Raw genomic sequence first — 14557 nt, 5'->3', positions numbered from 1 at the left:
CATATGGAGGCTATATGAAGATCTGAACCTGCATACAAAAATTTTTGTCAAAGGCTGTAGTACCCATTACGATCTTCCAGGACGAAATTTGAAACGATTCCGGTGAATAATGTTGCGGAAATCGTCAAAATACCGACTATCGGTAGGTACCGTTATATGGGGGCTATACGAAGACTTGGACCTGCATACAACAATTTTTGTCATAGGCTATAGTACCCATTACGAACTTTAAATATGAAATTTTAAATAATTCCGGTAAATAATGTCGCTAAAATCATGAAAATTCCGAATATCGGAAGGTACAGTTATATAGGGGCTGTACGAAGATCTGAACCTGCATACAAAAATTTTTGTCAAAGGCTGTAGTAACCGTTACGAACTTCAAATACGAAATTTGAAACGATTCCGGTGATTGATATTGCTGAAATCATTAAAATACCAAATATCGGGAAGTACCGCTATATGGGGGCTATACAAAAACGTGGACCAACATGGCCCATTTACGAACTTAACCAGCCTACTGGTAAACTATGCATATATTTTAGCCTTCTAACTCAATTCGATTACAACAGACAGACAGACGGACATCGCTAGATCGTCGTAGAATTTTACGCTGATCCAGAACATAAATACTTTGTAGGGTCTATTATGAATTTCTTCGAGGAGTTGCAAACGGAATGACAAAGTTAATATACCCTCCATAGAATGGTGGAGGGTATAAAAAGAAAAATGTAAAAATTATGGCTTTTGACTTTGTTGCAGTTTTTTTTATCTTACCCTGTATAATGCTAAAACCAACAAAAAACCCAAGCAATTGTAATTACTCCAACATTAGACTGACCATCAACAAGACATCTCAACTAAATGACCATTTTCTGTTTTACCAAAAAAATTACCTTTAGATTTCAGTTATAGTTTGTTTCCAATCCAACAAATTTCAATTCATTCTCCAATCATTCGTCCATCCGTACACCTTGACTTTGGCGTAAAATGAGATTTCGGAAAATGCAATTTATTACATACACTTTGTGCTACTTAGCATAATTTTACAATGTAAAAGTTAGAATTGGAAATAAATTTTGAAAAATCAAATTGTAAATCATTTTGATTTATTGAATGAATGTAAACTGCGAAATGGCTTTTCTAGCGAAAAACACACACACACACACACATCGGGAAAGTAAACATCAAATGCGAGTAATGGAAATAAACAAGGTTGTGTGTCATTAGGGTGGGTTCGCCGCAGGAGGAGTCTGTCGAGCTGGCTGGCATTCATGTTCATGATGCTGGAAAATCCTAGAAAAAATGCGAATGACCAGCAGAGACTTAGAGCCACGTGGTGATACAGTATACTGAAAAAAGCTATAAAGTTGGATTTTTTGAATATTTTTAAGGGTTACAAAAGCAATAAAGGACCAGCGTAGAATACCATTTTGAAAATAATATTCCCTCTAGTGGAATATGAATGGAAAATCAACCGGTGTCGCATATTGGGATGAGATCCTAAAGAAAGGGGAGATAAAATCAGAAAAGCATTTTGCTTTTTATACCCTCCACCATAGTATGGAGGGTATATTAAATTTGTCCTTCCGTTTGTAACACCTCGAACTATACATTTTGGACCCCACAAAGTTATATATTCTTGATCAGCATAAAATTCTATGTCGATGTAGCGATGCCCACCCGTCTGTGAAAATCACTCTAGCTTCCGAACGAAATGAAGTGGATTGATAAAGTTTTACTCAAATGTATATTATGGCTGCAGGACTTTTGGTATTGAAAATGGGGAATGTAGGTCTACGTTTTGGTATAGCCCCCATATAACGGTACCTCCCGATATTCGGTATTTTGATGATTTTAGCGACATTATACACCGGAAGTGTTTCAAATTTGGTATTTGAAGTTCGAAATGGACACTACAGCCTAAGACAGGAGATTGTCTGTGCAGGTCCACGTCTTCGTATAGCCCCTATATTACGGTACCCCCTATATTCGGTATTTTAATTATTTTAGCTACGTTATTCACTGAATTTTTTAAGTTTCGCATTTGAATATTGTGATGGTTTATGACAAAAGTTACTAAAATAACAGCTACATTCGGTATTTTAAAGATTTGAACAAATTTTTAACGGATTTTATTATTTTTGAGAGTTGCCAAAATCGTTCCAAATAGTAGAGGGTATTCAAAATTCGGCACGGCCGAACTCACTGCTTTTTTACTTGTTTTTATTTAGCTCTGTTATTGATATTACTCCTAGAATGTGTGGATTTTAAAGTAGAACATATCGATTCGCCTTTAGAATAGTGTCCATAAAACGGTACTTCCTGATTTTTGGATTATTTATAACCTCCACATACATAGTATACCGTCAATAGTGGAATTCTCTATTTCAGTTTTTAAGTTAACGACAAAAGTCGATAAAATTAAAATGCTTAAATATTTGTCGGTAAGTTAGCGACAAAATCAAAGTAATCGGTAAGACCTACCGATATATACCAATGTTTAACTTCTTTCTTAAATCAAAATGTTGGGTTTCAAAGTTACCTTTTATTGTCGGTAACTCAAAAACATGAGTTAGAGAATACCACTATAGGTCAAGTTCGAAGATAAGACATATGGGCCAACGTTTGCGTATAGCCCCCAAATAATTGTACCTCCTCTTATTCGGTATTTTCTCGATTTAAGCCTCACTTTCTTAGGGAATAGTTTAACATTCGGTATTTAGGGTTTCTAATGGGATCTACCTCCTGTGAGAGAATTTGGTCTATATAGATCCACTTTTTAGTACAGCCCCCATATAAATGTACCTCTCCATATTCGAAATGTTTATGATTTTAGTCTAATTTTTTAACGGAATAATTTAAAATTATGTATTTAGTATTTGTAATGGGTTCTACCTCATGCGGCACAATAATTTATTATGGGATCCATATAAAGGTACCTCTCGATATTCGATATATTCATGATTTTAGCCACATTTTTAAACCGAACTACTAAAAAATTAGCATTTGGATTCCGTTATGGGTTCTTCTACTTATATAGACCAATTTCTATACTAGTCAACGATTTTCTATAGCCCCTACCTTCCCGATATTCCCTCGAAATTTTATATATTCAAGATTTTAGCCAAATTTTCAAACGAATCTTCTAAAAATCAAAATTATTGTTTTAGACCCCATGTCTTTGGAGCAAATTCGTTTCATGACATTTGGAGTCAATCTAGAGATGTGCGCCCGTCTGTCTATCTATCTACTTGGTGCGTACGATAACTCTCGAAGGGAGTATCCGATTTGGCTCAAACTTGGTACATCGCAATATTATTGTCAAACTTATGTTGAGTTCGGAGATGGCAATATCGGTTCACACCTTCTGGTACCTCCCCCACAAAAGGTCAAAATTTTCAATGAAAATAATTTACGGTATAAATCGAGAAAAAATCATCCGATTTTGTTCGAACTTTGCAAGTTCCGATATTTGCGTCAGTGCTAGGTCAGGTGCGAAAATGGACTATATCGGTCCACTACATCAAGTACCTATCTTTGGAGCAAATCTGTTTCAGGATATTTGGAGTCGATCTAGCGATGTTCGTCCGTCTGTCTAGCTGGCTGGTGCGTACGATAACGAGAGAGTATTCGATTTTGTCGAATAATGGATAATATCGGCCCAACACATCATGTACCTTTCTCACAACGGGTCAAAATTTTGAATAATTATAACTATTATAAAATGTGATTTAAGATTCTAACACATCATATTTTCATTAACCCAAGGTCTTGTGTAAAGATGGAATATGTTGGTCTACTGCTTCTGGTGCCTCCCCCACAAAGGGTCCAAATGTTGAATATTCATGAAGCTCATATAACGCGAAATTAACATCCGATTTCATTCAGACTTGGTACATTTCAATATTTTCATTAACACAAGATATGTCATAAAGATAGTAGAAATCCTTCTTTTACCTCCTCCACAAGGGTCCAAGTTTTGAAAAACCAAAACGATTATAAAATTCGAAATAAGCATCCGGTTCCCTTTATATCCCATCCCATCCCATTATTCCCACTTACACTAACTCTCTATGAAACTCATAAAACGCGAATATTTCCATTAATACATCTCAATATTTCCATTAACACAAGATCTGTTATAAATATGGTAGAAATCAGACCATTTCTTCTGGTACCAGCAGAGGGTTCAAGATTTTCAAAAACAAAACGCTCAAAGAAAGCGGAATAAGCATCCAACTCTCTTCAAATTTTACATATACAAACATTTTTACTAACGCAAGATCTGTTCTCAAGATCATATATATCTGCGAATCCCTTCTGGCACCTCACACATAAGGGGTCACAATTTTCAATTCTGCCATAACTTGCGAAACAAGTCAACGATTCTTTACAACGTGCTTTATTCAAATAGTTCTCTCAACCAGTAAACTAAGATGAATATGGAATTTATAATTTCGAATAAAATTGGATATAAATATTCGTTTTTCTTGTAAATTTGCCCATACCTACATTTTTATACCCTCCACCATACGTAGTATGGGGGTATATTAAGTTCGTCATTTCGTTTGTAACTCACAGAAGTAATAATTTTAGACCCAACAATGTATATATATTCTTGATCAGCGTAAAATTCTAAGACGATTAAGCCCGTCCGTCTGTTGTAATCACGCTACAGTTAATTTTGCACATGTCTGTTTTTTCCTACAGGCAGGTCAAGTTCGAAGGTGGGCTATATTGGTCCAGGATAACGTATAGCCCCCATATAATGACCCCCCGATATTCGGTATTTTTACGATTATAGCCACATTTTCAGTGGAATTATCTGAAATTCTACACAAGGAGTTCTTTGTGATTACTTTACCCACTGAAAGAGAATTGTATATATAGGTCTACGGTATCGTATCCTCCATATAGCGGCACCTCCCGATATTCGGTATTTTTATGATTTCAGCCACATTTTTCAAAGGAATCTGAAAATTCACATAAGGAGATCTTTTTGACTAATTTACCCCCTAAGAGAAAAATGTCCACATAGGTCGACGATATCGTATATCCCCCATTTAACTTTATCGTCCGATATTCGGTATTTTTATGATTTAGTCACATTTTTTCAAATATAGTTGTTTTAAAATGCACAGAAGGGTTTCCTTCTGAGTACTTTAACCCCTAGAAGAGATTTGTCTAAATAGGTCCGCGTTTTAGTATAGCGCCCATACAGCGGTACCCCCAGATATTCGTTATTTTCATGATGTTTGCGACATTATTTACCGGAATTTTATCACATTTCGTACATAAGGCTCGGAACCGTTACTACAGCCTGTGACATATATTACATATGCAGCACCACCTCTTCGTATATAACGGTTTTAATTTGCGCGTTATTTTTTGATTGATTTTTTTTGAAAATTTTTAAGTGTTTTGCCAGATGGTGGAGGGTATAAAAAATTCGGTCCGACAGAACTAAGTTGCTTTTTTACTTGTTATATCTGTATTAGATAAAGTATGAAAATAAAATACCTTTTGTGAACACCAAAAATGGGACTATTTTCGACTTTTGAAAAAAATGGCGTCCCAAAAATCAATAATTTTGATGCAACTCTGGAACCGTTTCAAATAACCCCATCATGCGGTCATTTGTTGGATAGGTATTTTCATTAGGTTTCACATTTTAAGTTTGGATATAGGGGTCTAGTAGGTCTGGGTCAAATGTCTAGGTATCCGAGTCCATCCGCCAAAAAAAAAAAAATACTTTTACGGAATCAGGGGAAAAATATTTAAAAATCGGAGAGTTTTTACCAAACTCGAGTTAAGCCATAAATTTAAATGGATTATCTTATAATGTTATATCAACTTCATTTGTGGAAAATGTCATCTCTCATCTCATTCGGACTAGAGTTGTGTCAATCAATGTCATAGTTCAGTACACCAGTTCTTAAGCGTATGAGTGATTTCATATTTTTCATGTCACTCATACGCAGAGATTTCATACAAACGACAGGAGTCCATGGAACAAGATAAGAAACTAGTTCCTTTAATCGAACTTGATTGGCACAACTTTAATTCGGACAGTAAATGCGACCTGTACTTTGCTTAAACAAATACATGTACCGACGAACGGATTGACGCTCTGACCTACATCGAGTTAGATCGAATACGAGCCTTTAAGACCATAAAAATTTTCCACCCATTCAAAAATTTTATTGCACAGTGTTATGAGAACATTAATACTGCAGTTTTAACAATTATTTTTGGGAGGGCTATAAGTTTCTTAATCTTAGATTTTTATACCCTACGTCACATAGTGGTAAGGATATGTCTTGGTGAATTTCTTTGTAACATGAGGAAGGAAGCGAGATAGACCCATAGTTACTTTTGAGGATCTTCATAGAATCATTTTCTGAGTCGATTTATGCATGTCAGTCCGTTCGTCCGTGTATTCTTGTGATTGAGATGAAATTTTGCAAACAATATTTGTTTGACCTAAGGATAGACCCTATTTAAATTGCTGATAATCGGATCAGATTTGGATATAGCTCTCACACATACTCAAACGATTTCGAATTAATTTTGCACCAATAGTCCAATATCAGTCGTAATGGCATGAATTTTGGTAGATCCCACCGAATTCAGTTTAGAACCAAGTACATCAAATTTGGAGAAAATCGGATAAGATATAGCTATAACTCCCATATATACGTTTCATCCGGTTTGGGGTTTTAAGTGCCTCACATGCCTAATATGCCGAAGAATGATATTTGGTACCGTACATCAGATACGGTATCTGAAAATACCTCCATCAAAATTTATCGAGATCGGTTCAGATAAGGAGATAGCTCCCAACATCGGACTGCTGTCATTTCTAAGCCACTTGTCCGTGATGGAATTCAAGCGTGGTAGTGTGATTTCTTTATATTTGACTGGAAAACCACCAAAAGCGGCTATCGTTAGAGCACTTTAGCATTTAAATTTGAATAATTATTTTGTGATACTGGTAGCGTAGCTCGACGTCAAGGAAGTGGACGGAAGAAAAAAGGAACATCAGCAGAAATGGTTCGAAAAGTAAGGAAGCGACTTGATCGAAACCCGCGTCGCAGTGGCCGAAAAATGGCTCGTGAGCTGAACATATCGCAATATTCCATTCGGCAAATATTGAAAAATGAGGTTGGGTTAAAGCCATCGAAATTCCAAGAAGTGCAAGAACTACACCGCAACAAAAAGAAAATAGACTCAAAAGAGCTAAAGAGTTGCTTCGCTTGGTCGACGTTGGTTAACTCCAGAATTTGGTTTTCTCCCACAAAAAAAAAAAAAAAAAAAAAAAAAAATAATGATCGTGTTTATTTGCCAAAGAGGTCAGCTGAAAAGGTGCACCTTTGGTTGGCCACCAAAACTCAAGCGCCGGCAATGGTGATGGTGTGGGCCGCCATAATACCGGATGGTCGCTCTCCGCTCGTATTAATCGACCGTGGCATCAGAATAAATTCTAAATATTATCGCGATAATATTCTGGAGAGGTATTTAAGCCTTGGAAACACAAACATTTTGCCGCAGACCTTGGACATTCCAACAGGACTCAGCACCATTGCACTCAGCACGCGCCTTCCAAGAATGGTTACAGAATGAGGTTCCTCGCTTCATTTCCTGCGCACAATGGCCACCAAAATCTCCGGATACCAATTCGTTGGACTATTGTGTCTGGAGTATTTTGGATAGCAAGGTTGGCACTAAAAAATACCAAAGTGTCGATCACCTCAAGCAAGCGCTTCGCCGGGAATGGGCCAAAATACCACAGAGCAACATTCAGGCAGCGGGTGACGGTTTCATTGGCTATTTGGAGGCCATAATTCGTGCCAAAGGTGACCAATTCGAAAAAAATCTAAACTTATTCTAAAATTTGATGCCATTTCCGACATTTTTTGCTTTCATTCAATAAAGTTTAAAAAAACCCAAAAATTATGGCCTTTGACTTTATTGCAGTTTTTTATCTCACCCTGTAGGTTTCCTTATTTTAGATTTTTGCAATATTTTTGTTGAACCATTAGAGGTGTATTTCTTGACAATATTTTCTTCCAAACCCATTAAACATGCGATATTGGATATTTCCTAAAAAGCTCATACCTACAATACCGAAATGAATCCACCATCTTCTTCTTCATAATTGAATAACTTTCCTTTAGAAAGAGAGAAAAATAATCAATTTATCTTTTTGACCCCGATTCGCTTTATTTTTTTTTGCAAATTACGCGTTGCGTTTGCATCGTCTTCCTGTTAGATGCCAATTCATGGAAATGTATCCAATAAACTTTGAGCCAGTTCCACAATTTGTTGATGCATAATTTTTGCCTTGAACCCATTATTTGAACTTTATTTTTGTTGAATGGATAACATTGCCACCAGAAACTTTTCCAGCATATCCTTCAGCGTACAAATGGCGAAAAGGAAAGCAGCATCGATAACGTGCAACATGTGTCCCCATTTTATGGCAGGGTGACGACGACATTTTGACGGCAGCAGCAACCGTAACAAAACTTGAAATAACTTTATTTCTACATTTTCCCTGCCTCCCTCTCTCTCTCGTTCTCTCTCTCTCCGAAGATTGAACTTAAATCCCCTGTAACTTAGTTTACCTTGAAAATGCTTAGGGATGAGATGCTTTGGCATCGATATGGCTTTTATTCGCTACTTGTTGGGAAAGAAAAAAAGTAAAATGCATGGATATCAGCCGAATCTTTAACATGGATCAGTACCACTTTCGTGTTATTTTCTTGGCAAGTTGTTAAAAGTGAGAATTCTTTCCTTTTTTCTTTTGGTTTAACTTGGTTTACTTTACATATTCCACAATGGAATTGAAACAGACAGATTGTTGGAAATACCCACTCGTACATATATCGAAACGTGAAAATATGTGCCACATACACGAGTACTTTTTGTTGTTGGATTTTTGTCCTAAAAACGACTTGACAACTTATAACAAGATTTGAAGTAAATGTATTTAGTTGTTCCCTTTTTCCTTTGTTCACGCTATTATCCTATTTGATGTGTTCATCTTTTAAGTGTATTTGTTAACTTCCATTGTGTGTCTGGTTTTATCCGTTTGTATCAGGGTTTGTTTTGGCAGGAACGAAGTACATTAATCTCGTTTCACTTGGGAAAACAGGATACACTCTTAAGGCATCAATTTGTAGGCATCTTGTGGGATGTTTCAATATTTACATATTCGTTGTAAATAAAATAAACAACCACTATAGGCGGCGGAAAGGATGTGGTGTCCCATACCATCACTGCGTTTTTTTAAGGGGGAAAATAAGTGAAGGATGTCTTCGAAGCTTAAATGAAAGAAAATTTGGAGAATTTACTTAGCATTGAATTAACGACAGTGACCCAACAAATGTATATAAATGATTTAATTATATTCGGCTGACTGATTTGAGCGAACGAAATACGGAAAAAAAGTAATTTAGTGCGGAAGTGGTACTGGAAATCAATATACATTCTTAGTTGAAGAAATTTCGGAACAATCCTTTTGGGAGTAAAAGACCTTAGTGCACATAGAAAGTGATTTTTGTAATGATTTTTGTTCCCAAAAAAAATCAGTCAGTTTGGCCGGACCGAATTTTGAATACATTACATCTACATATGTAAACAATTTTGAAATTTTCAAAAAATCAGAAAGCGGGGCCTACCATGTGATACCCTACAACACTACAATATTGTAGAAGCCCCCTTAATTTCAAATCCATGTAGAAGGATTTCTCTTTTGAAATTATGTCATGGAGCACTGCCCAGTTGTGCGCTGAAAATGAAGCGAGGAACATCATTTTCATTCATTCATAAGTGGCCCTTGCTGAGTGCGATGGTGCTGAGTCCTGTTGGAATGTCCAAGGTCTGCGGCCAAAAAGTTTGCGTGCCCAAGGCTTTAATACACCCTCCAGAATATTTTCGCGATAATATTCGGCATTTATTCTGATGTCACGGTCGATTAATACGAGCTTGAGTTCTGGTGGCCAACCGAAGGTGCACATTTTCAGCTGACCTCCTTGGCAAGTAAAGACGATCATTTTGTTTGTTTACAACATGCTGGAAAATCAATGTTTTCTCATCGGATAAAACCAAATTCGGTAGTTCACTACTTTCGTCCAAGCGAAGCAACTCTTTAGCTCTTTTGAGTCTATTTTCTTTCTGTTGCGGTGTAAGTTCTTGCACTTTTTGAAGTTTAAATAGCATTACCCCGAGCTCATTTTTAAATATTTGCCGAATGGAATATTGCGATATGTTCAACTACCAAGCCATTTTTCGGCCACTATGACGCGGGTTTTCGATCAAGTCGCTTCTTTACTTTTCGAACCATTTCTGCTGATGTTGCTGTTTTCTTCCATCCACTTCCTTGACGTCGGGCTACGCTACCAGTATTACGGTATTACGGAGCGATGTTACGAGACACAAAAGATTTATTCACATTTAAATACTGGATTGCTCTAACGATAGCCGCTTGTCGTTTTCAGCCAAATATAAAGAAATCACACTATCACCCTTGAATTCTATCACGAATGATTTTTTCTCTAAAAATTCTCACCAAAATGCTTTTGTATGCTTGTAAACAATATAATGAGCTGTCACTGGACAGGCTGGCTTAGAAATGAGAGCAGTCTAAAGTAGGTTGTAGTTTTTTCATCTCACCCTGTATATATTTATCCGATTTCAATTTTATTGTGCACCAAATGGTTTATATCACCCCAAATGGATTGCATTTTGGTACTTTCGACGGAATTCAGTGTAGAAGAAAGTACTTCGAATTTAGTGAAATCGGTTTAGGTATAGCTCCCATTTATATGTTTCATCCGATTTGGTGTTTAAGTCCCTTACTCCACAACAAAGACATTTTATAATGGACATCAGATACCTCTGCCATATTTCATCCAGATCGGTTCAGATTTTCATACTATATATGTAATATCAGCCCGAAGTGGATACATTTTTTCATATTCAACCGAATTTTTCGATTTTGTAAAATAGGAGCGGTAATGAAATAAATAATCCAATAAATATATTTTTTTTTAGAATAATTCTTATAATTCTAATATTTTGTACGTATCTCTTGTACAAAAAGCCTCCATAAAATTTGTTGAAAATCGGTTCAGAATTAGATATAATTTCCAAATTGTGACTAGTCTAAAGCATTCAAATAAGGTCCATAGTTGGTATGATCTACTTCACATACATCACAAATATAAACATTTTTGTTACGGGAGCTCTACTAGAAATATAGAAATGAAATTTGATATTGAGACCACTGTTGGTTTCTAGGGTTAACAGTCTAAGCATCGGATGTGAATTTTATGTGAGATATGATTGCTCAAAAATTTGGATCCTTTGTGGGGAATGTACCAGATGGAATATCCCTTCTTCATCACAGATCTTGGGCTAATAAATATATTGAGTTGTGTGAAAGACAGTCGCACTTTTTATTAGATTTATAATTATGTCAAATGTTTACTGTTTATGGGAGGGGTACTTTATGTGGTGGGCGGATATTGTCCATTTTTACACCTAACCTAGCAGTGATAAAAAATTGAGATTTAGAAAGTTTACCTCTTCGTAGGAGGTAAATTATTTTCTTTGAAATTTTTTTAACGTTTGTGTAGAAGGACCAAAAGTATAAGGCCGATGTTGCCTATCTCCGAACTCAATTTAACTTTGACTGTAATATTACGATGTACCAAGTTTGGACAAAATCGAATACTTACTTTGTGAATTGAGGTGCGCAGAGATATACACAGACGGAGAAGGGGTGAAACGGATTTGATCCAAAAAAACATACCGACAAAACCGATTTTTCTATGAGGTTTTGGCGGTTTTGGCCATACGACTGAAGATATAAAAATGTGTTTGACTGTAGGGAATTTCCGACAAATAGTCAACAAAGGACACTGCCTTTGTGTAGCGCCCACACAAGTACATTTTTACTTGAGTTCAGAAGTGTATTTTAGCTGAAGGCAGGTGGAGAGGCATGATATTTTGAGCATGGTATTAAAAGCTGCATGTTGTATCGGAAACAGTACCCTTTTGAAATGCACGATAAAGAAAAATTAATATTTTGCCAAAAATTATTATCAAATAACATAAATTTCTTCGATAAGTAGCAATTGGTACCAAAAAGGACCAGTAGTACAAAAAATAGTTCAATATACTACCAAATTAGGTATATATAATTACAAATATATGGAGATTTTATTTTTTTTTTTTAAATTTCCTTTTTGGTACAAATTTTATGCCCTTTGGAAAATTCTAAATAGAAGAATAATTTTTATGCATTTATATTTCTTAAATTATATATCATACCAATAATAGTATCGGTATACATTTTAATTGAAACCTGAGAGTCCCGAATTTGTGGACACTTGCTCTTTATTAATCTTTAAAAAATGGAATTAAAATAATCTTGACAAGGCCTATAACATTCATCATTTGCAGTCTGTTAATTGAGCTCTGGAATGGCTTTAAATTATGCTCTGGTGGAATGACATTCAAGGCTAAAGCGGAAACAATCAAACCACAACCAGCTAAATAAACAACACCAAGGAAAGCCTCAAAAAACATTACAGCACACACACACAACCAAAATGAAATAGAGAGAGAGAGAGCGAGAGTAAACTATGAAAATACACTCACCCAGTTATTCATGCTAAAATTTCAACGAATCAAATTCTCTCACTCTCTTCCGGTCTATGTTCCTGTCGTCCATGCCATGTGGAGGATAACACGTTTGATTAAGGGTTAACATGCCAACATTATTCTCATGTTGCTGCACCACCGCTCACTTCCTGTTCAAATAATTGTGTGGAAGGGAGAAGGAAATTTTCGACACTCACCATGCCAAAACACTCTTTGACAGAAAACCAACAAAACAAACAGAAGCACAGTAACGGAAAGCAAGCAAGTTTCCGTCGTATCGTCGTCGTCTGTTTAGTTTGTTTTCAACTGTGCGGTCGGTCGGAGAGTCGGAGAGAGAGAGAGCGCGAGGCGGTTTGAGTTGTGCGAACACATAAAACACATTTTTATGTTAAAGAAAGAAAAAAAAAAAAAAAAAAACAGAAAATATTCGTTCGAAATCAATATTTAACCCATCCATACAAACAGTGGGATACCTCGGCTTCGTACACATGGAAGTGCCTGTCTCTGTGTGTGGGTGGGAGGTTTTCAAGTATGTGTTATGGTAAAAAGGGATCAAAGAATGAACATTAAAACAAAAACAAAATTGGAATTCTTTATGCCTCAAACAAACCAAGTGTTTGAGGGTGCTTGTGTGTTGGCGTTTTGTTTGGTCAATAATGTGCGGGTGTGTTGCAGGTATGTGTGTGTGTGTATGTTGAACTTGGGTGTCATATTACAGCATAGACTAATGTTTACTCTTGTTCGAGCGAACAAAAGGTTAAAATAAACCAAGTCACAGTCATAGTGCAAATGTAAGTGTCATTGTTGTTCTTTTTGTAATTATATTATTTGGAGGCCCACAAAATTCTGAGGCAACCAATGTGGCATATCCAACTTTATTTTGAAATAATTTCAATTCCATTGCTGTGATTGAAAATGTAGAAAATCGAGGGAAAATATTATTTTGTCAGAATATAAATTAATGTTTAATATTCATTCTTTGAGGGAACGAATACACCAAAAGGTGCTCGAACTTTGAGCGATTGGTATGAGCTTTAAAATGTTGAACAGACACTCTTGGTTTAGTGGGTTAATATAAAGGAGATTTTTTTTAATCGCAATTATACTTAGAGTACAATTATGCGATCGGGAAGGCCAGACATTTTTTGGAGCAAGTTAAAATTAGGAGCTATGCTCGGATTATTTTGAAATTTTTACCGCAGATGGGTATTTTTAACATGATTATCATCCGGTTACCTGGTTATTTAACCCGAAAGTTCGAATACATAATAATATTTTTATCTGGTTCTACAAAATTTTACAAAATAGGTATGATTTGAATACTTATGGAATTACCTATCCAAGTAGTGGTAAGTAGCAGGCCTTCGGCCGGGGCATGAGATTTTCTCTTTTGGTTTATGTTTAACATTGGTTTTCTAAACACTATCAGAGCACTAAAAGTGGATTTTGAAGATTATTTTTACAGGGAATATCATATCATTAAATAAGGATAATTTAAGAATACTTTTTCAAAGACTGTCATGTCACATAACTTGGATCTTTCAGGAATATATATTCAAGGAACGTGAATTTGTACAGACAATATTTTGTGAAGAATTTTTTGAAGACTATGAGAATCGCTGTTTATGTTATCCGACTGAAATGAATTTTTTTCAAACAATATTTGTTCGGCCCGAGGACGAACCCTATTGAAATTTTGCGAGAATCGGTTCAAATTTAGATATAGCTTCCATATATCTTCAACCGATTACGGGTTAATTGTGCACCAAATGACCTGTATTTTGATACATCCCACCGAATTCAATCTAGAAGCAAGTACATAAATTTGGAGATAATCGGTTCAGATATAGTAATAGCTCTCATATATAAGTTTCATCCGATT

The 14557-nt window shown here is 35.9% G+C and overlaps 1 protein-coding gene across 1 annotated transcript in view; it reads left to right on the top strand.

The window, feature by feature from the left end:
* Nucleotides 1–14557, top strand: part of LOC101890888 (uncharacterized) — a 518720-nt gene that overhangs the window by 181814 nt on the left and 322349 nt on the right. The window lies entirely within an intron of this gene.

This window comes from Musca domestica, unplaced genomic scaffold (assembly GCF_030504385.1).
Source record: "Musca domestica strain aabys unplaced genomic scaffold, Musca_domestica.polishedcontigs.V.1.1 14, whole genome shotgun sequence".
In the NCBI taxonomy this organism is placed as follows: domain Eukaryota; kingdom Metazoa; phylum Arthropoda; class Insecta; order Diptera; family Muscidae; genus Musca; species Musca domestica.
Note: the sequence above shows the minus strand (reverse complement) of the source record. Positions and strands in the feature narration are given on the sequence as shown.